The sequence below is a fragment of the Dysidea avara genome, chromosome 1 (assembly GCF_963678975.1).
Source record: "Dysidea avara chromosome 1, odDysAvar1.4, whole genome shotgun sequence".
Classification (NCBI taxonomy): domain Eukaryota; kingdom Metazoa; phylum Porifera; class Demospongiae; order Dictyoceratida; family Dysideidae; genus Dysidea; species Dysidea avara.
In genome coordinates, this window is record NC_089272.1 from 23943378 (window position 1) to 23967884 (window position 24507).

Genomic DNA, 24507 nt, shown 5'->3' on the forward strand with positions numbered 1-24507 from the left:
AATCAGATCTTTCTCTTTTTGCACATGAGACTGAAGTTTCTCTGAGTATTCATTGTTGAACTTGATTATCTCTACAAGGGATAACACATAGTAACAAATGGTAGTGAAACTACAACCACATACGAGACTGCAGGAATTTTAAATCCTTGTTTATTGTGTCCAAGGCATTGGCAAGTTCCTGTACCACATTGTCTCCATGTAAACCAATATTCTCTGCAGTCTCCAGTCACTTTCTGTAGTCCTTGTATGTTTCTAATAGCAAGCCATCAGCCAGATCCACATCACCACTCCACTCAAGCCTAGAAGATTCTTTTAACCCTTTATTTGTGTCGCAACCATCAGCCTTTAGCCACCACCAAGCATTTGGGTTATGCTGAACTGCTTCGTCTAGAACATTCAACTATGAAAAAGGGAAAAAATTATGAAGTTTTCACAACATATAGCCACATGAGCATGCAGTTTAGGCATATACCTGTATCTGAGGATCTAGTGTTGTTCTACATGTAGTTATAATAGACCTCCTCTCAGAAATTGCTGGTACATTGACTAGAGCCTATAAATGTACCATATCACATAGTAGCAATATCATTGTTGAAACACTGCCATACTTCCATGGTCCTTTGCTTGCATGGTACAGAAGTAGTTGCTCCTTTGAAGAACTTCCTTTTTCTCTAGTTGCACACCATATAGGTCCACGATGTAGTTTGACTCATTTTTCACCGAAGTTACAATACATGGTCTGTAACCATTGACAGTAATCAGTTGGACAAGTGACGTAATGGTACAGTTGATATTAATCAATTTATGCCAATTTTACCTGCTGTAAGTTGTCAAAGTCAAAAAACTGAGCTGCGTATTCCACCAGACCCATAGGCATGCGTGTAATGGGAAACCTTGAGTCTTTATTATACTTGTGGTTAGTTAGTACCATTATAATGTGTGTTCTTGGATGTAAGACACAGCATCATTTTAATTGTTCCTACCTACACAGGTTTATGACTCATGCCACCATATGTCGGAACAATCAAGTGATCTACTGGAATCATACAATGTAAGTTTTATAACATCTAGGTAATTGCATGAATCTTTCTTATGTGTATTTTCTTGCACTACAATACGATAGTACTGTATATTAGGAATCATAGAAGTTTGGACATTCTCACTAACCATAAACCAGCCTTACAATACCTTCATACTGTCTTGGTGGTATAGCCAAGCCCAAAAGTTCTTTCAATGCAACCAAAAATGCATCCAATAAGTTACTACGAATTCTACTCTTTCTATTAGGTAAAAATTTCTGCTTGCGTACTTACTAATTCCTTCAGACAACTTCATTTCTCAGCAAGTAATCATAAGGCACACATTTAGATGTTACGGCAAGACAATGGCTATTTGTTCTTTTGAGGCAGCATGTGAGGGGCTATCACCAGTCATAATGCATATATATTAAGTCTAGATCCAGTTTTCTTGACTGTGTGACTTTAAGGGTTACTCTTTTAAATGAATCTATAAAGAAGGCATTAAAAACCTTAGAATACTTAACTACGTAAGTTTTAAAATAATTTGCTACCTGCAGTTATCTATCTTGTGTGCAATTTTCTGCAAGATTTTTGCTAGGCTTATAACTATCAACAGGTTGTAACATACTAACCCTGACTGGTATTTCATTGCTTAAAACATGTCAGTACACGCATTCTATATCTTATTGACCTACATTCAGCATTTTAATTCCCTCCATGATGCCTTTTTAGAAGCATTTTGTTAAAATGGGCATGTTGGTTTAAGGGTTGAATGCTAAATTCTACATCAATGTATAAAGAAGATGTGTGCCAACTTTTATTCTATTACAGATCTCATCTACTGATGCTGTATCTCACTATAAAGTGCCAGCTAAGGATTACCCTAGCCACTACTGTAGAAGAAATTTCCTGTCACCAGAGAGTGCAGCCACTACAGATTGGAAGGGCCACCATCTACTACACAAGGTATTGTATAAGCTGCCATCACGTGAGCTATATATTTGTCTCCTAAATGAGTTAGACAAATATATACCTCACACTTAAAGGGCAGAAGATACATATATAATGCCACACCACCTTCACATCTATATACAGAAATAAGCCACCTACACATATACATGTATAAAGTAACATGATAATAAATATCAATTCCAAAAGGATAATGCCACCTATGGCCATCCAACATGTATAGTGTATAATGTCCTCTGACTGAAAAGATAATGCCACCCATGGCCATCCAACATGTATAGTGTATAATGTCCTCTGACTGAAAAGATAATGCCACCCACGGCCATCCAACATGTATAGTGTATAATGTCCTCTGACTGAAAAGATAATGCCACCCATGGCCATCCAATATGTATAGTGTATAATGTCCTCTGACTGAAAAGATAATGCCACCCATGGCCATCCAACATGTATAGTGTATAATGTCCTCTGACTGAAAAGATAATGCCACCCATGGCCATCCAACATGTATAGTGTATAATGTCCTCTGACTGAAAAGATAATGCCACCCATGGCCATCCAACATGTATAGTGTATAATATCCTCTGACTGAAAAGATAATGCCACCCATGGCCATCCAACATGTACTGTGTATAAATATCCTCTGACCAACGGTATAAGTATGTTACATAATATGTATATATTTCATAAGTGTACAGCACATACACACACAAAAACAAACAAGTCTAACATCTTACTCCGCAACTGGATGAAGGGCCCAGTAGCAGAGGACAGTCTTTGCATTATATCTCCAAAGGATCAAATATGGAGAGTTGTTGGATCAATATTTTATTTCATAAGTTATAATGAACTTGCCGTATAGTATATAAAATGTAAATTAGCTGTTAAATATATCAAAAGGGACAATATAGATCATCATTGTAACCTCAAGCAAATATGTCCTGTGTGATCCTCTACTTCATGTAGTCGCCACCCAACCAATATAATAATGTACAAACTGCAGTGTACGTACCATTCAATATGGCTCCCACTTTTATCATGCCACTAACCAAAGTTTATTAAACTAACATTAATCATAAACTATAAAAATACTGTCATATCATTAGCTCCCACCTGGGACAACTAATGAATGATTATGGACCATGTATATTGCTAGCAGCAAGTAATACTTGTCTGCATAATTATTTCACAACTATATAAATTTCTTATTATAGGTAGACTATCACTGTGACAACTGCATTTATTCCTTATGAATGTAATAATTGTGGTATAAAATAGATGATATACCCATATAAACAAAATGTTCATTACACCGATCATGAAGTACCCAGGTTTGCAGATAACCTTTGGGCTTAGCCCACCAAACACAAACCTTGTCACCACCAACCAACTACCTTGTGTGTTGCCACCATCCCTGTTTTTCCACCACCTTCAGTTGTCCGTTACCCCAACCCAGATCCCATAACTAACAGAGCAAAACATTTCATTATGTGGATTACACCAAATATGAGCTCAAGTCTACATTTTCACATCAAAGCAGTATACACTGCATGGATCCAACATTGACACACATTTAAAGTTGTGGCACTTATTTTAATTCTGTCATGTAAGATCATCATCACACCATAGTATAGTGATATAGCCGATCAAGTGTTGGGAAGTTTATAGTTTTAAGTACAGATCAGTACCAAACATTACCCTTAGTGTACTGTGTCCCAATCTTAAATCCTCACTTGGTAAAAGACATAGAATAGATGCAGGACTATAATGGAGTGATTTACGAGAAAAAAAACAATCTCACTTACTAGATTAACACTGGAGAGAAAGTGGATATAGACATGGTCAAAGATCTTTGGCCTATTATCATTTATTTAACAACCTTAACTTGCTACACTACAATTGGCAATTTGATGGTAACAACTATAATAGTATTTGGCTCCCACCTGCATGGGTCAAAAGTGATCATTGACCACAGGCCAAGTATTCATGTCCTGTATACCACTACTACCAGCAAGTGAAACTCTGCTCTGCAAGCTGGCATGCAATTATTGTACAAATTCCTTACATAAATAAATCACTGCAGAACCTTCTGCGGTGTATACACATAGCTGTGTACTAAACCAAAAGGGGTTATTGAAAATTTACTTAACAATAGTTTGCTTTCAACTCCCACCAGCCAAAGCATGTTTTATTACAAGTAATATAAGTAGTTATTACAACCTATTGTTAATAGTATTAATCATGTAGTGTTTCAGATGGTAGCATCACAACCTTGAGTGGTACTGTTGAGTAACAACAGGTTCTTACAAGATTATTCTCCATATATTTGCTGTGACTTTACCTTAATGTACTTAATACATGTACACATCTGTAGCTGTGTACATACCTCTAGGTCAGCAATGATATGCTTAGGTAAACATTATATGCTGCAATTAATAATGGTTATGTTCCTTATAAGGAGCAGTAAAAAATGTTATATATCTTTGGTATTAAACAATCAAATGATAGCAGTTACTTTTACTGCACAAACTGTATATATTGTATTATGGTCTCACCATACAATCAAATCAGCTTGTCGAAATCTTTTAAAAAAAAAGAAATACAAAGACCTGTCATACTTACATCCCACAGTATACATCATCATTATTGACAATACAAAAAATGTATTAAAGATTTGTGACAATAATGTTACATCAACAATATGTGGATATCCATCATTACAACATAAATTATACTTGCAACAAAGCAGTTGGTCCAGATGGAATTCCTCCTAGATTATTGAATGAAACAGTGTACGAAATAATGTTACTGCTTACCTTCATCGATCTTTCAGTCTTTACACCAAGGAAAATTCCATTGAGATTGAAAAGCAGCACATCATGGCATTCTACAAATAAAATAAATAGAGCAGATCCTTGTGGGAACACATCATTTGTATTTCTTTATTTATACTCACTAGTCCAACCGCAACATCCAGAACACAAATTAACATGCTTTTCACACGGATCCAAAACAATTGATAGTTTCCCATTGAAAATTATGTACTGGATACCACTTTACTTTTATACTGGATAAAAATTTGATGAACTGTTTAGTCAGTTCTACTTGAAGGCAAAACACCGTTACTAGCACCACTTCAACTCCTCATCTGTGTAAATGATATGACATGTGGAAGTGGGCAAACGAAGCTTTATCCGTCTAAATGTATCCATTTACCTATAAAAGAAAAAAAAAAGACCTACATAAACATTATCAATCCATGGTCAGCGGATACAGCAAAATACATCTGATTGATGAGGACTTGTCTTGGAAGGAACACAATATTTGTAGCAAAGCCATTCCTACATTCATTGGAAAATGTGAAGATGGTTTATCCTCATACCTATTCTCTGTGAACTAATTTGCATATATAATTATTTGTGTACTTATACTCTTTTAATCAGTTCTACACAGTAAATTACTATACAACTCAATTCATAAGGCACTCACAGTAGTCATACTCTGGATCTTGTGGTTTCAGTCATACCAGAAATGTTTGATTACAAGGCTAAAATGCAGAGGTGCCTTTGACAGACTAAGGAATCATCACTTCCAACAGAAATTCTATAACTGTTGAGACAAACTGGGTAGACTTTGAACACTATTATACAGGGAAGAAAAAAAGAGATCATGTTGGTGTCATCTGATAATAGTAAACCTCTAACTGACAACTTTGACAAAGCAGTTGTCAATATCCAATTAGTTGCTTTCAGCATTCACAAATGAAAATGTAAATTCTCATTAAATGACTTAAATACACTAGACCTAGCAAGTCTCCTGGTCTAGATGGTATTCCACCAGTCATGTTAAGACACTGCATGTGCTGCAGAAATTACACTGCTGTTAATCTTTGCTCAACCCATGTCAACAAGAGCTGTTCTGACTTGCTAACTTTACTACAACAAATAAGTCAGTAATTGGATAGATTGCTACAGCCTTTCTTCTAGGAAAACTGGTGGTGTAGGAAAACAGGTGGTGTAACCTTAGCAGTACGGAGCACATTATTCACCACTCAGATATGAAGCATCTTCAATTTTAAAGCAATATCTGCATGGAATTATGCAGGTCAAGAGTCTGACTGTCACCTATCATCCTACAGCATCCTGAACCAAATAATTAAATGTTGCTGACACAGAAAGTATAGAGTGTTGTATTTGACACAGAAAGTATAGAGTGTTGTATTTAAAAAAAAAACATGTTCTACATGGCTGTCAGCATCAGCGTAATCTGGAGTCCCCCAAAGCACATCACTCTCCCACTTAGTGTACATTAAAATGATTTCCATTTACAAACAGGCAACAGCATATTTTGTAGCCTTGCAAGACCAACACTAGACCATGCAAGTTCCACATACAAATATATGTAACTTTTTCCAGAATGGTTCAAGTTTGATCTCTAAGCTACATTTCTTGAAGATGCAGGTGTCAATGTTATGTCATTATGGATACAAGAATGACTGTATGTATTGAGTTCTCATATCTCAACTATTGTACAGCTTGGTAGTTGTTTTGTGGCAACTATAAACATAATATTGTGAACTATATTGTGAATCAGATTACACAATGAAAGGTCTGACTAAGCTGAGTCAATTTTACTATCTCATTAGCTCACTACCAAGCTATCTGATTGACTGTTTGAGTTATACCACAGTTTAAAGTTGATCAAGTGGCTAATTATAACAACAGCATACGTTGATCATGTTTTGTGGGTTTTGTGTGTGTATCAAGAGTGTTCCTGTGAATTTCCATGACATGTCAAGTCTGTAGTTTTGTGCATGGTTATTCTAAAGAATAGTTCATGTGTGTTTCATCATTGTATGTTATCACCTCCAGCCATATATAACCATGAGCACCTAGCAATATTTTTCTTTATCTAACCAGTAGTCTGTGAAAAGTTCTCAGAAAACTAATTCATAGCCACTTGCACACATACACAGATGCACATATGCAGTGCACCTTTACCCAGCATTTATATTATGGCACAACACACAGATACAGTGCAACACTGTTCACACTGATACAGTTTCCTTGGCTTTATCTATACCTGTGCATCTTTGCTTGCAAACCTGAATATGCAATTATACACATGCACACACATATGCATACGCAACACACTTAAATCTTTCATCATGACTACAGGACTTCTTCTGTAAATACTTTCAGGGTGACCATACAATGAATTATTTAATGGCACTGACTGCTTTGGAAAATTAGTCTCTTAATACTTAATAACTTTACCGCGGTGTTATTCATTCAAAACCTAGGAATGGTTTTCCAGTCTCTGTGATTTTTCATTTTAATTATACTGCAGAAAAGACAAATGTTTGTCCCTGCTATGTTAACCATTTAGGATATGCTTAGTTATGAGCAATAGCTCATACAATGAATATGGCAAGAGTTTGCTTAGTGCAACTATGAGATGCTGCCAAAGGACGTAATTCTACCCAATTGGCAAGCTAAATGCACACATGCATTCACTATACAAACACAACACTTATCGTACACAGGATACACTGATCAAATGATAACTCCAGGGAGTAAGGTTGGTACTTTTCCCAAATGCATACACAAATGTTACATTCTTGGAAAGCACTACAATGGTCAAGCCAGATATGTATGCATGTATGCATGCATGCATGCATGCACACACACACACACGCACATACACACACACACTTGAACTGGAACTGAATTTGAAGCCAGACATCCTGGGATGATGCTGTCCAACAGAGGATGTGTCCTCTTTGTCAACGACGAAGACAGGTGGTAGTACATCTGTGCCTTATAATGTCTTGCTTCCTTTGAAACAATCAATGACAGGTGGTACATATAAATGGTTTATTCAAAGGTAGAGCCATCACATGCTGATCAAGTCCTTCATTGCAAAAAATGCTCCATCTGGTATGATGTCGGGCTACTTTATACCAAGTTGACTCATCTACTCAACACTTCTTCATATCCTGACAGACCTGTCCCACCAATGGTGCTTAATTGACATCATGAGCAGGGTGCTTCTGAGGGTTTGTTCAAAGGTGGAGCCATCACATGCTGATCAAGTCCTTCATTGCAATAAATTCTCCATCTGGTATGATGTCGGGCTACTTTATATCAAGATGACTCATCTACTCAATACTTCTTCATATCCTGACAGACCTTGTCTCACCAACGGAGCTTAATTGACATCATGAGCAGGGTGCTTCTGAGGGAGCCAACCAAACAATAGCTTCTTGGGTTGCCTTATGTCAGGCATTTGGACAACATGTCCTAACCATCTCGATATATACGATGTTAACACTTCACCAATAGACTCAATCATTCCAAATCTGCCAGCTAGCTCAGCAATAGTGAGGTACTCCTTTAGGTCTACTAATACCCAAAATGCAACGTATACATCTCCAGTGAAACCTACCCAACTCACTAACCAACTCTAGGGTGGAGCCCATGTTTCAGCACCATAAAATAACACTTCCAATACAACATATCTTTACACTGTTCTCTTAGTCTCCAGTGTGAAATCTGATGCAGTAAACAAGACTGCCGAATGCTCTGGAAGCTTGTGCAATCCTACAACTAACCTCACCAGCTACTCCACCACATGTTTCAACCAATGATGCCAAGTGCTTAAACTGATTAATCACTTCAACTACATACCATCCAATACTAATGGAACCAAGTCATATTCAGTGAGACCAATCCCAGCAACTAGCAGCTTTGTCTTAGTAATCTCACCAGCTACTTTGTGTATCCTAGCAGCCATGACCAGATCCTCTCTACAAGAACACACCAGCACACACACACACACACACACACACACACATGCTAAGGACAAGTTGGTGCACAAAAGCAAAATTGGCAAGGTTGCATGACCTTTCCCAAGTGCATAAAGAAACAGAACAAGATGTTTATTCCAACAATTGGCAAGATCATTATACCTTGTCTAAATTCACGCATGTACGTACTGTACAACATATCAATTAAATGGAAACTACAAAAGATTATTCTTACATTCTAAGCAAATGGCAAGGTTGCTCTTCCTTGCTCAGGTCCGTGAGGAACAATACATAATTATGCTAATATAACTTGGAAACCACATGTACAAAATATGTATGACATGCATCAATTAAATGGAAATATGTACTATTGTCTCCAAGCAATTAGCAAGATTAAGGTACATACTCAAGTGCATATACACGTACACACATGCAAACACAAGACAAACTGGCTGTGCAAAGAAATTACCACACAATTAAGATATGGACATATGCACATACACACATGCAAACACAAGACAAACTGGCTGTTGAAAGAGATTACCACACAATTAAGATATGGACATATACACGTACACACATGCAAACACAAGACAAACTGGCTGTGCAAAGAGATTACCACACAATTAAGATATGGACATATACACGTACACACATGCAAACACAAGACAAACTGGCTGTTGAAAGAGATTACCACACGATTAAGATATGGACATATACACGTACACACATGCAAACACAAGACAAACTGGCTGTGCAAAGAGATTACCACACAATTAAGATATGGACATATGCACATACACACATGCAAACACAAGACAAACTGGCTGTTGAAAGAGATTACTACACAATTAAGATATGGTTTTGCCAAATGTGTCAGCTTTTATACATCAAGGCACAATCTATTGATGTATTGCTATACATGTAAATTATTTGCTCCATGGTTACTTGGAAAAAAAAAAAAAAAAAGGTGATGCATTATGTGGTGTTGTACATAAGAGCTTATTTTATTAGAGTTATCTTGTACAGAGCTACAGACTTGGTTTGTGGTGGAGGTTTATAGTAAATGCTTTTTGTTGCATTTCACGATTTCTCACTCGATATGTTGACGATTTGCTTATAGTAATCAAAGGATGGTTACAAGTATACAATGTCAATGTTAACAATAAAGGCATAATGACTGGACATACCTGCCAAAATGTAACAGATATCCAGCTTTTCCATCCATGGTTACTTGGAAAAAAAAAAAAAAAAAGAAAAAAAAAATGGTGAAGAGCTTATTTTATTAGAGTTATTTTGTACAGAGCTACAGACTTGGTTTGTGGTGGAGTCACGATTTCTCACTCGATATGTTCACGATTTGCTTATAGTAATCAGAGGATGGTTACAAGTGTACAATGTCAATGTTAACAATAAAGGCATAATGACTGGACATACCTGCCAAAATGTAACAGATATCCAGCTTTTCCATCCATGGTTACTTGGAAAAAAAAAAAAAAGAAAAAAAAATGGTGAAGAGCTTATTTTATTAGAGTTATTTTGTACAGAGCTACAGACTTGGTTTGTGGTGGAGTCACGATTTCTCACTCGATATGTTCACGATTTGCTTATAGTAATCAGAGGATGGTTACAAGTGTACAATGTCAATGTTAACAATAAAGGCATAATGACTGGACATACCTGCTAAAATGTAACAGATATCCAGCTTTTCCATCCATGGTTACTTGGAAAAAAAAAAAAAGAAAAAAAAAAATGGTGAAGAGCTTATTTTATTAGAGTTATCTTGTACAGAGCTACAGACTTGGTTTGTGGTGGAGTCATGATTTCTCACTCGATATGTTCACGATTTGCTTATAGTAATCAGAGGATGGTTACAAGTGTACAATGTCAATGTTAACAATAAAGGCATAATGACTGGACATACCTGCTAAAATGTAACAGATATCCAGCTTGTCCATCTTTAGATTAATTGAAACCTGAAGATATTCAAGATTTGTCCATCTTTAGATTAACCTGAAGATGTCATGTTTTTACATCTTTATATAATCAGAAGATTTTGGAGTAAAACCTAACAAGAAATTCTGATTATACCTGCTGGAAATGTTGAGTTTCTTGGATTGAAATGTCAATACAGAGTAGAGAACAAAACAAATTATTTGATGCAAATCAAAGGTAAGGATTTTGTGTTAGTAGTAGATGTGAATTCATCTGTTGCTATTTTGATATAGATTATTTCAGAACTAACAGGCACAAGCTAAGTGAAACAGAATGTGTCAGTCATCATACATCAATGACAAGTAGTTTCAACCCACTTGTAGGTGCGTAATAATATAAACCATGTATACATTCCATGTTGTGTGATGAATATTCACTGTTAACTGTAATACACAATTTTTGTTACAGGTGGACTTGTATTACAACAAACATTTGGAAGTTGAGCAACTAGGATGAAGGATCACACAGACATGATTCATTGCCAGCAATACCTGCTGAATTTCTCAAAGGTGTTTGATACAGTTTCTCACCAACACCTATATTACAAGTTGCATCATTATGGCATTAGAGGCAACCTTCTAGAATGGTTAAAGCAGTTTCTTTCAGAGAGACATCAATGGGTAATAGTAAACGTTGACCCTGTTGACGTAACATCTGGGATCCAACAGGACACTGTGCTGGCCCCTTACGATTCATAAATGACTTACCTAATAATATCATCTCATCGGTCAGACTATATATATGCTGATGATGTCATTCTTTACAGACCCATTCAGAAGAAGAAGACTGTCACTTCTCCTGCAGGACCCACACACACTAGAAAAGTGTGCAACCAAGTCATTTAACATAATCCTATCCGTTTTCAATACATTTTACACAATTAAGTTATAGTGAAATAGAACACACAAAATACTCAGACATAGTTATTGATTCCAAACTATCATGGTCACAACATATTTGAGAAGTTACCAATAAAGCTAACAAAGTTTTCTACAATGCAACCTCTAGGATTGTCCAGTATCTGTCAAGGCCAACTGCTATATATAGTCTCCAATTTTGGAGTATGCTTGGGCACCACACATGCAAAAGGATATATCTAGCACTGAGTCAGTACACAGAGATGTGTTGTAAGGTTTCATTATTTCTACCACTCAAGTGTTACAGAAATACTAAACTGGCCAACTCTACTATGCTGATGAGACCAACTAAAACTATTACTATGTTAATAATTCAGAATCGTATTGACATACCTGACACCAGTTACATCTACTTATCACCTGCAGGGTCACGCATTGAAGTTTCAGCAGCCAGCCACTCTTCCAATGCAGTTTGGTGTATTCACATCACTTAAGGGAATAGTGAGCATTTTTAAATTAGACAACTATGTAGCTATAGGTAATGAATTATTGTTATAATTAAAGTAGTAAAAACAAAAGTGAAAAATAATATCAGCTGTCAACCTAGAGGATATGTATCAGCTGTTAACTGAATTTTTGAATGATTTAACACCTTAAGATATGAGGTGAGAATTTCATGAGGTGGGAAATTCAATCAAACAAAACGAAATAAAATACTTGGTCTGTGGCTATCAAATATAAGGTGGGAGCCATATTCCTTTCTACTGCTGGTATTTTATGCAGAATTATGTGGGAGCAAGACAGTAATTTTGAAATTAAAGTACGTTTACTGAATTTTCAAATGATTTAACACCTCAAGATATGAGGTGAGAATTTCATAAGGTGGGAAATCCAATCAAATACTTAGTCAGTGGCTATCAAACAAGGTGGGAGCCATATTTGTATTGTGAAAACTTTAAAGGGCATAAACGCAACTCAATTTAAGAGTAATGTTTTCAATTCTAAAGAATTCAATGGTGAAGTGGCTATAAATCATTCATCTCCTCCTGGTAAACAAATAGTTGATGGCTGCTAAACAACAGGTGAAGGCAAGCCTGCAGCTATGTATTATTCATAAACACAAACTAAACTGGGTCAATAGATTAGCTATTTGGTGGCTAAACTGGTGGCAGGTGGTGACAAGCAAAACTTATCAGAATTATGAATCAATTTAGATACTGATGCAAATGCTATCAAAGTTGTGGTAACCATAGTTTGGTGGCTTTAAAGCAGGAATAAGTCTGTCAAACAGAAGAAATACAATATTTAAGTAGTGGCTACAGTTTTTTTATAGTTGTGGTGATCTCTTCCAAACTGGTCATACAAGTATCAAATTGATGGCTATTATACACAAGTGGTAGCAGCTAGCTATTATTCAACAGGTGGTGACAAGCAAAAACTTAGAAAAACCATTATACAGTTAATAATTGTGGTGGCACAAGCAAGAGCTACTGGTATTAGCAATCCTTACAAACAAGCGGCTATTTTTCAGTTGTGGCATACACTAAGAATTGGCTACAGCTTATATATTATGCAAATTTATATGCATGTGGTGGCAAGGCTGAACCTAACAACATTCCAATGTTAATGGTAGTGGAAACCCTAATTTCTAACAAGCAGGTGGTTATACAATTTCAAACTATTTTATAAAGACTTACAATTTTAACAGTGGTGGCACAAGCAACAGCTACCAATTCATTCCAATGTTAATGGTAGTGGAAATCCTAATTCCTAACAAGCAGGTGGCTATACAATTTCAAACTATTTTATAAAGGCTTGCAATTTAACAATCTATTTTATAAAGGCTTGCAATTTAACAATGGTGGCACAAGCAACAGCTACCAATTCATTCCAATGTTAATGGTAGTGGCAATCCTAATTCCTAACAAGCAGGTGGCTATACAATTTCAAACTATTTTATAAAGGCTTGCAATTTAACAATCTATTTTATAAAGGCTTGCAATTTAACAATGGTGGCACAAGCAACAGCTACCAATTCATTCCAATGCTAATGGTAGTGGCAATCCTAATTCCTAACAAGCAGGTGGCTGCACAATTTCAAACTATTTTATAAAGGCTTGAAATTTAACAATGGTGGCACAAGCAACAGCTACCAATTCATTCCAATGTTAATGGTAGTGGCAATCCTAATTCCTAACAAGCAGGTGGCTATACAATTTCAAACTATATTATAAAGGCTTGCAATTTAACAATGGTGGCACAAGCAACAGCTGCCGATTCATTCCAATGTTAATGGTAGTGGCAATCCTAATTACTAACAAGCAGGTGGCTATACAATTTCAAACTATTTTATAAAGGCTTGCAATTTAACAATCTATTTTATAAAGGCTTGCAATTTAACAACCTATTTTATAATGGCTTGCAATTTAACAATGGTGGCACAAGCAACAGCTACCAATTCATTCCAATGTTAATGGTAGTGGCAATCCTAATTCCTAACAAGCAGGTGGCTGTACAATTTCAAACTATTTTATAAAGGCTTGCAATTTAACAATCTATTTTATAAAGGCTTGCAATTTAACAACCTATTTTATAATGGCTTGCAATTTAACAATGGTGGCACAAGCAACAGCTACCAATTCATTCCAATGCTAATGGTAGTGGCAATCCTAATTCCTAACAAGCAGGTGGCTATACAATTTCAAACTATTTTATAAAGGTTACAATTTTAACAATGGTGGCACAAGCAACAGCTACCAATTCATTCCAATGCTAATGGTAGTGGCAATCCTAATTCCTAACAAGCAGGTGGCTGTACAATTTCAAACTATTTTATAAAGGTTACAAGTTTAACAATGGTGGCACAAGCAACAGCTACCAATTCATTCCAATGCTAATGGTAGTGGCAATCCTAATTCCTAACAAGCAGGTGGCTATACAATTTCAAACTATTTTATAAAGGTTACAATTTTAACAATGGTGGCAAAAGCAACAGCTACCAATTCATTCCAATGCTAATGGTAGTGGCTACCAATTCATTCCAATGCTAATGGTAGTGGCAATCCTAATTCCTAACAAGCAGGTGGCTGTACAATTTCAAACTATTTTATAAAGGTTACAATTTTAACAATGGTGGCACAAGCAACAGCTACCAATTCATTCCAATGTTAATGGTCGTGGCAATCCTAATTCCTAACAAGCAGGTGGCTATACAATTTCAAACTATTTTATAAAGGTTACAATTTTAACAATGGTGGCACAAGCAACAGCTACCAATTCATTCCAATGCTAATGGTAGTGGCAATCCTAATTCCTAACAAGCAGGTGGCTATACAATTTCAAACTATTTTATAAAGGTTACAATTTTAACAATGGTGGCACAAGCAACGGCTACCAATTCATTCCAACATTAATGGTAGAGACAATCCTAATTCCTAACAAGCAGGTGGCTATATAATTTTATAAAGGCTTACAGTTTTAACATTGGTGGCACAAGCAAGAGCTGCTGATTCGTTCCAATGTTAATGGTAGTGGCAATCCTAATTCCTAACAAGCAGGTGGCTATACAATTTCAAACCGTTTTATAAAGGCCTACAATTTTAGCAGTGGTGGCACAAGCAAGAGCTGCCGATTCATTCCAACGTTAATGGTAGCGACAATCCTAATTCTTAACAAGCAGGTGGCTATACAATTTCAAACCGTTTTATAAAGGCTTACAATTTTAGCAGTGGTGGCACAAGCAAGAGCTGCCGATTCGTTCCAATGTTAATGGTAGTGACAATCCTAATTCCTAACAAGCAGGTGGCTATACAATTTCAAACTATTTTATAAAGGTTACAAGTTTAACAATGGTGGCACAAGCAACAGCTACCAATTCATTCCAATGCTAATGGTAGTGGCAATCCTAATTCCTAACAAGCAGGTGGCTATACAATTTCAAACCGTTTTATAAAGGCTTACAATTTTAGCAGTGGTGGCACAAGCAAGAGCTGCCATTTCATTCCAACGTTAATGGTAGTGACAATCCTAATTCCTAACAAGCAGGTGGCTATACAATTTCAAACCGTTTTATAAAGGCCTACACTACAATTTTAGCAGTGGTGGCACAAGCAAGGGCTGCCGATTCATTCCAACGTTAATGGTAGTGGCAATCCTAATTCCTAACAAACAGGTGGCTATACAATTTCAAACCATTTTATAAAGGCTTACAATTTTAGCAGTGGTGGCACAAGCAACAGTTACCGATTCATTCCAATGTTAATAGTAGAGGCAATCCTAATTCCTAACAAGCAGGTGGCTATACAATTTTATAAAGGCTTGCAATTTTAACAATAGTGGCACAAGCAAGAGCTACCGATTCATTCTAATGTTAATGGTAGTGGCAATCCTAATTCCTAACAAGCAGGTGGCTATACAATTTTATAAAGGCTTGCAATTTTAACAATGGCGGCACAAGCAAGAACCACCGATTCATTCCAATGTTAATGGTAGCGGCAATCCTAATTCCTAACAAGCAGGTGGCTGTACAATTTTTTTTAAAGGCTTACAATTTTAACAATGGTGGCACAAGCAAGAGCTACCGATTCATTCCAATGTTAATAGTAGAGGCAATCCTAATTCCTAACAAGCAGGTGGCTATACAATTTTATAAAGGCTTGCAATTTTAACAATGGTGGCACAAGCAAGAACTACCGATTCATTCCAATGTTAATGGTAGTGACAATCCTAATTCCTAACAGGCAGGTGGCTGCACAATTTCGAACTGTTTTATTAAGGCTTACAATTTTAACAATGGTGGCACAAGCAAGAACCACCGATTCATTCCAATGTTAATGGTAGCGGCAATCCTAATTCCTAACAAGCAGGTGGCTATACAATTTTATAAAGGCTTGCAATTTTAACAATGGTGGCACAAGCAAGAGCTACCGATTCATTCTAATGTTAATGGTAGTGGCAATCCTAATTCCTAACAAGCAGGTGGCTATACAATTTTATAAAGGCTTGCAATTTTAACAATGGCGGCACAAGCAAGAACCACCGATTCATTCCAATGTTAATGGTAGCGGCAATCCTAATTCCTAACAAGCAGGTGGCTGTACAATTTTTTTTAAAGGCTTACAATTTTAACAATGGTGGCACAAGCAAGAGCTACCGATTCATTCCAATGTTAATAGTAGAGGCAATCCTAATTCCTAACAAGCAGGTGGCTATACAATTTTATAAAGGCTTGCAATTTTAACAATGGTGGCACAAGCAAGAACTACCGATTCATTCCAATGTTAATGGTAGTGACAATCCTAATTCCTAACAGGCAGGTGGCTGCACAATTTTGAACTGTTTTATTAAGGCTTACAATTTTAACAATGGTGGCACAAGCAAGAGCTACTGATTCATTCCAATGTTAATGGTAGTGGCAATCCTAATTCCTAACAGCAGATGGCTGTACAATTTTATAAAGGCTTACAATTTTAACAATGGTGGCACAAGCAACAGTTACCGATTCATTCCAATGTTAATGGTAGTGGCAATCCTAATTCCTAACAAGCAGGTGGCTATATAATTTTATAAAGGATTACAATTTTAACAGTGATGGCACAAGCAAGAACCACCGATTCATTCCAATGTTAATGGTAGTGGAAACTTTAATTCCTAACAAGCAGGTGTCTATACATTTTCAAACTGTTTTATAAAGGCTTGCAATTTTAACAATGATGGCACAAGCAAGAACCACCGATTCATTCCAATGTTAATGGTAGTGGCAATCCTAATTCCTAACAAGCAGGTGGCTATACAATTTCAAACTATTTTATAAAGGCCTACAATTTTAGCAGTTGTGGCACAAGCAAGAACTACCATTTCATTCCAATGTTAATGGTAGTGACAATCCTAATTCCTAACAAGCAGGTGGCTATACAATTTCAAACCGTTTTATAAAGGCTTACAATTTTAGCAGTGGTGGCACAAGTAACAGCTACCGATTCACTCCAATGTTAATGGTAGTGGCAATCCTATTTCCTAACAAGCAGGTGGCTATACAATTTCAAACTATTTTATAAAGGCTTACAATTTTAACAATGGTGGCACAAGCAACAACTACCGATTCATTCCAATGTTAATGGTAGTGGCAATCCTATTTCCTAACAGGCAGGTGGTTGCACAATTTTGAACTGTTTTATTAAGGCTTACAATTTTAACAATCGTGGCACAAGCAAGAGCTACCAATTCATTCCAATGTTAATGGTAGTGGCAATCCTATTTCCTAACAAGCAGGTGGCTATACAATTTCAAACTATTGTATAAAGGCTTGCAATTTTAACAATGGTGGCGCAAGCAAGAACTACCGATTCATTCCAATGTTAATGGTAGTGACAATCCTAATTCCTAACAGGCAGGTGGTTGCACAATTTTGAACTGTTTTATTAAGGCTTACAATTTTAACAATCGTGGCACAAGCAAGAGCTACCGATTCATTCCAATGTTAATGGTAGTGGCAATCCTAATTCCTAACAAGCAGGTGGCTATATAATTTTATAAAGGCTTGCAATTTTAACAATGGTGGCACAAGCAAGAACTACCGATTCATTCCAATGTTAATGGTAGTGACAATCCTAATTCCTAACAGGCAGGTGGCTGCACAATTTTGAACTGTTTTATTAAGGCTTACAATTTTAACAATCGTGGCACAAGCAAGAGCTACCGATTCATTCCAATGTTAATGGTAGTGGCAATCCTAATTCCTAACAAGCAGGTGGCTATATAATTTTATAAAGGCTTGCAATTTTAACAATGGTGACATAAGCAAGAACTACCGATTCATTCCAATGTTAATGGTAGTGACAATCCTAATTCCTAACAGGCTGGTGGCTGCACAATTTTGAACTGTTTTATTAAGGCTTACAATTTTAACAATCGTGGCACAAGCAAGAGCTACCGATTCACTCCAATGTTAATGGTAGTGGAAACCTTAATTCCTAACAAGCAGGTGTCTATACATTTTCAAACTGTTTTATAAAGGCTTGCAATTTTAACAATGGTGGCACAAGCAAGAACCACCGATTCATTCCAATGTTAATGGTAGCGGCAATCCTAATTCCTAACAAGCAGGTGGCTGTACAATTTTATAAAGGCTTACAATTTTAACAATGGTGGCACAAGCAAGAACTACCAATTCATTCCAATGTTAATGGTAGTGACAATCCTAATTCCTAACAAGCAGGTGGCTGTACAATTTTATAAAGGCTTACAATTTTAACAATGGTGGCACAAGCAAGAGCTACCAATTCAGTGGCAATCCTATTTCCTAACAAGCAGGTGGCTATACAATTTCAAACTATTTTATAAAGGCTTGCAATTTTAACAATGGTGGCGCAAGCAAGAACTACCGATTCATTCCAATGTTAATGGTAGTGACAATCCTAATTCCTAACAAGCAGGTGGTTGCACAATTTTGAACTGTTTTATTAAGGCTTACAATTTTAACAATCGTGGCACAAGCAAGAGCTACCGATTCATTCCAATGTTAATGGTAGTGACAATCCTAATTCCTAACAGGCAGGTGGCTGCACAATTTTGAACTGTTTTATTAAGGCTTACAATTTTAACAATCGTGGCACAAGCAAGAGCTACCGATTCATTCCAATGTTAATGGTAGCGGCAATCCTAATTCCTAACAAGCAGGTGGCTATACAATTTCAAACTATTTTATAAAGACTTACAATTTTAACAATGGTGGCACAAGCAAGAGCTACCGATTCACTCCAATGTTAATGGTAGTGGCAATCCTAATTCCTAACAAGCAGGTGGCTATATAATTTCAAACTATTTTATAAAGGCTTGCAATTTTAACAATGGTGGCGCAAGCAAGAACTACCGATTCATTCCAATGTTAATGGTAGTGACAATCCTAATTCCTAACAGGCAGGTGGCTGCACAATTTTGAACTGTTTTATTAAGGCTTACAATTTTAACAATGGTGGCACAAGCAAGAACTACCGATTCATTCCAATGTTAATGGTAGTGACAATCCTAATTCCTAACAGGCAGGTGGCTGCACAATTTTGAACTGTTTTATTAAGGCTTACAATTTTAACAGTGATGGCACAAGCAAGAGCTGCCGATTCACTCCAATGTTAATGGTAGTGGAAAGCTTAATTCCTAACAAGCAGGTGTCTATACATTTTCAAACTGTTTTATAAAGGCTTGCAATTTTAACAATAGTGGCACAAGCAAGAGCTACCGATTCATTCCAATGTTAATGGTAGCGGCAATCCTAATTCCTAACAAGCAGGTGGCTATATAATTTTATAAAGGATTACAATTTTAGCAGTGGTGGCACAAGCAAGAGTTACCTATTCATTGCAGTGTTCATGGTAGTGACAATCCTAATTCCTAACAAGCAGGTGGCTATACAATTTCAAACTGTTTTATAAAGTGCATGTAGTTGTATTAGTGTTCCTAACCACACTGTACTGTACTATAGGCAACTAGTTACCTTTTGTGATTCGTATATGAGAAGCATAGCAGATAGTGAACTGGATGTCGTAAAAGAAAGTTTTAAACAGTATTTCCAGATTATTTCACAAGGAAATGTATATACAGTATACAGTTAACAACATTACTGTTTGTTTATGTTACTTACCCAGCAAATTATGGCAGACTATCATACAAAGTCTTCAGAGTGAACTAGTGAAAATGATCATCTAAATGTAACTGCTCTAGCAGGACACAATGTTGCTTCAGTAAATGAATGGAAAATGGTAACCAAGGAGGTTAAATAAATAAAGTATTACTTGAATCATGTCTGATGTGATCTGTGAATGAGGAAGGTATTCTTGACACTTTGTCAACAAGGTATTTAGATATTACATACGTACATAGTTACTTTACATATTTGTATACTTTTAGTACAAGTGATGCCTCATCAGGATTTTGGAAATTATGTTTAACTGAAGATAGCAGCAGATGAAGACTTCAATTAGTTGAAAACTCCCATGGTACTGCCTATTTGCAAGCCTCTAGAAATAAAGGTATTAACACTGCTGTACTTGGTTAGTTCTTCAGCATATGAGGTGCTAAGCTGGTTGGTTTAATGTGAAATCAGCATACACTATTAGGAATGTAGCTGCTGGGCTCATTTATATTTATAATTTGTGTTGATAGCAATGTAGCAATGTTGGCTGAAATGTTGTGTGTATTTTTGTAGTTGTTGCTGACACTTCAGATTCAGGCACAGTTCAAGTACAGCCGACCAGCTTTCAGTGGAACACAGAGAATGAAGATATACAATAAGTGTTAATAGATGATGAGGATACCACTGAAAGCATTAGTACGCAATTTGTGTATCACATTGTACTACATGTATGTGTTACCTTACATTTATATTAACTGTAGGTAGTTCATCTTTAACTATGAGCTGCTCCATACTTCTAATGGCACATGCTATTCCCGGTACACTGACATTTGGCAAATCATCTTTTAGCTTCAACCCTAAAGACACAACCGAAGTTTCTAATTATGTAAGATGTGCAATAGAATATGTATAACTCTAACATAATGTTATAGGCACCTTTGATTCCTAGCTAACTATGTAGAGTTTACATAATTTATAATTACTTGTCTCCATTAGCTGGATACGTCATGTGTTGAGAAGTGGTGGTATGCTGATGTGACTGCAGTGTTCTTACGGTTGTATCTTCACCAAAGAAGAGCTGCTGAAGTGTTCTTCTGTAATCAAAGTACAAGAAGATATTTGTTGTAGTTTAATGCCTGCTATTGTCCATATATTTAGTACACTATATGGTGCGAAGCATGAAATTAAACTTACATTACTAAGAAACTTTAATGAATAAATATCTGATCGACACATGCTGTACACATACATAATTCCTTCCTGGAAAGTATCTCCACATTTCATTATGTGATCCCCATTTCCATTGCCTCCAAATATAACTCCATGTTAATTTGAACTGGTTGTGTCTTCATACATGTACGTATATGTGGGATGTGTATCAGGTTGGTTGGCCGCCATGATACAAGAACTTAAGGTTGCAAAATTAGTGTAGCACAATCCTATAGTTAGCTTTACAGAGCTATTTCTTATCATACTTTATAAGTTGAATCAAACTGTTAGCTTTGCACTATTTAACTAGCTTTATTCAGTAACTAATGACAGTGGTTGTGGACGGAGTCCATGGTGTCTTTGGAACTGGCCAGTTGGTCACATATGTTATACAGTACGGGGATCATGGAGGTTTGGATTGTCTTGCCCAAAAATATCAAAAACCTACCTCATTTTCCCTTCATAATGTGGCAGAATTGGCAATGTAGAACAGCCTCCAAACCCTCCAGCAAGTTTCTATATATATTTTTATTTAACCAATTCTCTCCTTAGGTTAACTTTGTCTTTTCTTTGTAATTTCTTTTGGTGATTTTTACATCTGTGTGTTATTATATAGTGGCTACTTTCTTTGATAACTTCCAAGCCCTGAAGCAGTTTGTAAAGCGTTTGGAGTTGGAAAGTTGTATGGAGTACCTATTACAAGGTACAAAACAATGAATTTGTGAATATAATCAGCATTGCTGTAGTGTGTTTACATATGTATTTCCCTAGCAATTGTAGTAACTTTGTGGTGGTATACAGTGTGTGTATTGTATTATGCATCTTTTTTTCATGTCATTTTCCATTGCCATAGGTCAATTTCCTTAGCTTCTTCATTTCAGCTACTTAAGAAATCTAATATGTCATCAAGATGGCAAAAAAGAGAAATGACGAATTTTGATTATTTGATGTTTTTAAATACTATATCAGGTATTTTGTAGCTTGTGTATACATTTTACATACAGTTTGCAAATTGTACATATCTCATAAATCTAATCAAGTACTGTATGTATATTTTGTATTGATTTGTGTTTATATTTTTACTTGAGTCCATAGTTGAAAGTTTGGTTTGTAATTTACGTAACTGTATACAGTAAATATTGCCAGTTTGTATTTCTATTTTCTGTCACTGATTTTCTGTTGTGTTAGGACGATCATATAATGACCTTGGCCAGTACCCAGTGTTTCCATGGATATTGAATGATTACTGTTCTGAAGAATTAGATCTTAACAACCCAAAAATCTATAGAGATTTGTCTAAGGTATGAATGGAAATTTGTATCTTATAAAGCTAGATATTGTTAAGAAAAAAAGTAATTGTTTAAATTTAAAGTTAAGTTGCATTACAGTATCTCGTCATCTTTAAAATGCAACTGAATGTATGTGCTGCATATCTTGTTTCACAGCCTATTGGCTTGTTGAATCCAGACCAACTAGAACAGTTCAAAACACGCTATGATTTTATGGATGATGACATGCCAAAATTTCTGTTTGGAACTCATTACTCAACAATGGCATATACCCTACACTGGTTAATCAGAGTGGTACGCTTGTACTATATGTAATTCATTCTTACTGATTTTGATATTGTACATAGGAACCTTACTCATCCCTCCACATTGAGTTCAATGGAGGCTATTTTGATGATCCTATCAGAGTATTCTCTTCTATGGAAGAAACTTGGAAGAATGTACATCTGATTTTAGAGTACGTGTCCATTGTTTTATCAACTCTGTATTACTAGGGTCAAAATTAAATAACAGTAATCAATAGATTTACTGCTAGTTGAAAATACTAATGTCTATTTTGTAGGAGCTGATACCAGAGTTGTTTTTCTTACCACAGATGTTTGTAAATGATAACAAGGTGAGTGTTGTGTACAACACGAGCATGAGGGCTTTGTCTGAAATGTATGCCCGACTGCCTGAGGACTGCAGGCTCGAGGGCGGAGGGCAAATATTTCAGACAAAACCCGAATGCCCCATGTTAATATGTAACACTTCCCATCAGTATCAGGCTAATGGCCTGCACAGGGTGATCAATCACCCAAGCCAATATGAGTACAGCCACTGGATATATTATATATGCATACCTAAAAATTTCGATTATGGGTCAGCAGCTACTGTAGTACATTCTCGGTATGATGATCCGACAGATCCTAGAGGTATCACGGTGAATTTCAGTTGTGCAAGTTTAGTGTTTTAATCAGTGCTATTGAATCATTTATGGAATAATTGATATATTGTAAGCTTGCTTATAGAGTGGTTACTTCATGCAGAGTAGTAACATTGTGATGGGTGTGTGGTCTGTATTCAGAAACATGTGGAAAAGATTGGTGCAAAAGCTATATCACTAGTTCTCACCTTAGCCCAACATTTTTCAACTCATACCTAGGATAGCGAGAATAACAAAACGCTCTCCATCTGAGTGGTTTTTATGGCAAAATCCATATGACATGAGCATAATCGATCCCCACAATTGATTTCAACCTTATCTCACTTCCCAGATGTAGTCTGGGCAGCTCTTTGATAGGAGATGTGAAAGTGTTACATGTGTGTTAATGTTGGTCACTTGACTAACCTTTCTTATGTGCCCTTGCTCCTAAGATGCCAGTCCAGTAGAAGTTCTTCGCCTCCCGCAAACTGATGTTTGTGGTGGTGGTTTGGTAAATGTACTTTGCCCTGATTGCCATGTTTGATTCTTTAAAATTATTTCTTTCTAGTTTTTTGAGGTCAAATATCTAAGGCCCTAAACTTCTGAAACAATTCTCGATACTTGGGCCAGGAAGGGATTTGGCATCCAGAGGCATTCTGTGTGCCAAGTACCTTCCCTTAAGCCACAAAAGGAGACCCTCCGTAACTACATAGAGAGGAGGTGTTTCCTTTACCCAAGTATCAAAGTTCCTGTGTGAGTGCCTGGTATCCTGATGCAGAGGTATGGCATCACCCACAACTGATAACATGTATTATATTTACATGATTA

At 36.4% G+C, this 24507-nt stretch overlaps 2 long non-coding RNA genes across 2 annotated transcripts; one reads left to right on the plus strand and one right to left on the minus strand.

Moving 5' to 3' along the window:
* Positions 1-262: 262 nt before the first annotated feature.
* Positions 263-993, minus strand: LOC136249577 (uncharacterized). The gene is made up of 3 exons (XR_010698270.1): positions 609-993; positions 473-553; positions 263-400 (listed from the first exon to the last, which is right to left on the minus strand). It is a non-coding gene; the product is annotated as an uncharacterized lncRNA (long non-coding RNA).
* Positions 994-9776: 8783 nt separating this feature from the next.
* LOC136249157 (uncharacterized) lies at positions 9777-11661 on the plus strand. The gene is made up of 3 exons (XR_010698100.1): positions 9777-10968; positions 11025-11114; positions 11200-11661. It is a non-coding gene; the product is annotated as an uncharacterized lncRNA (long non-coding RNA).
* Positions 11662-24507: the final 12846 nt, after the last annotated feature.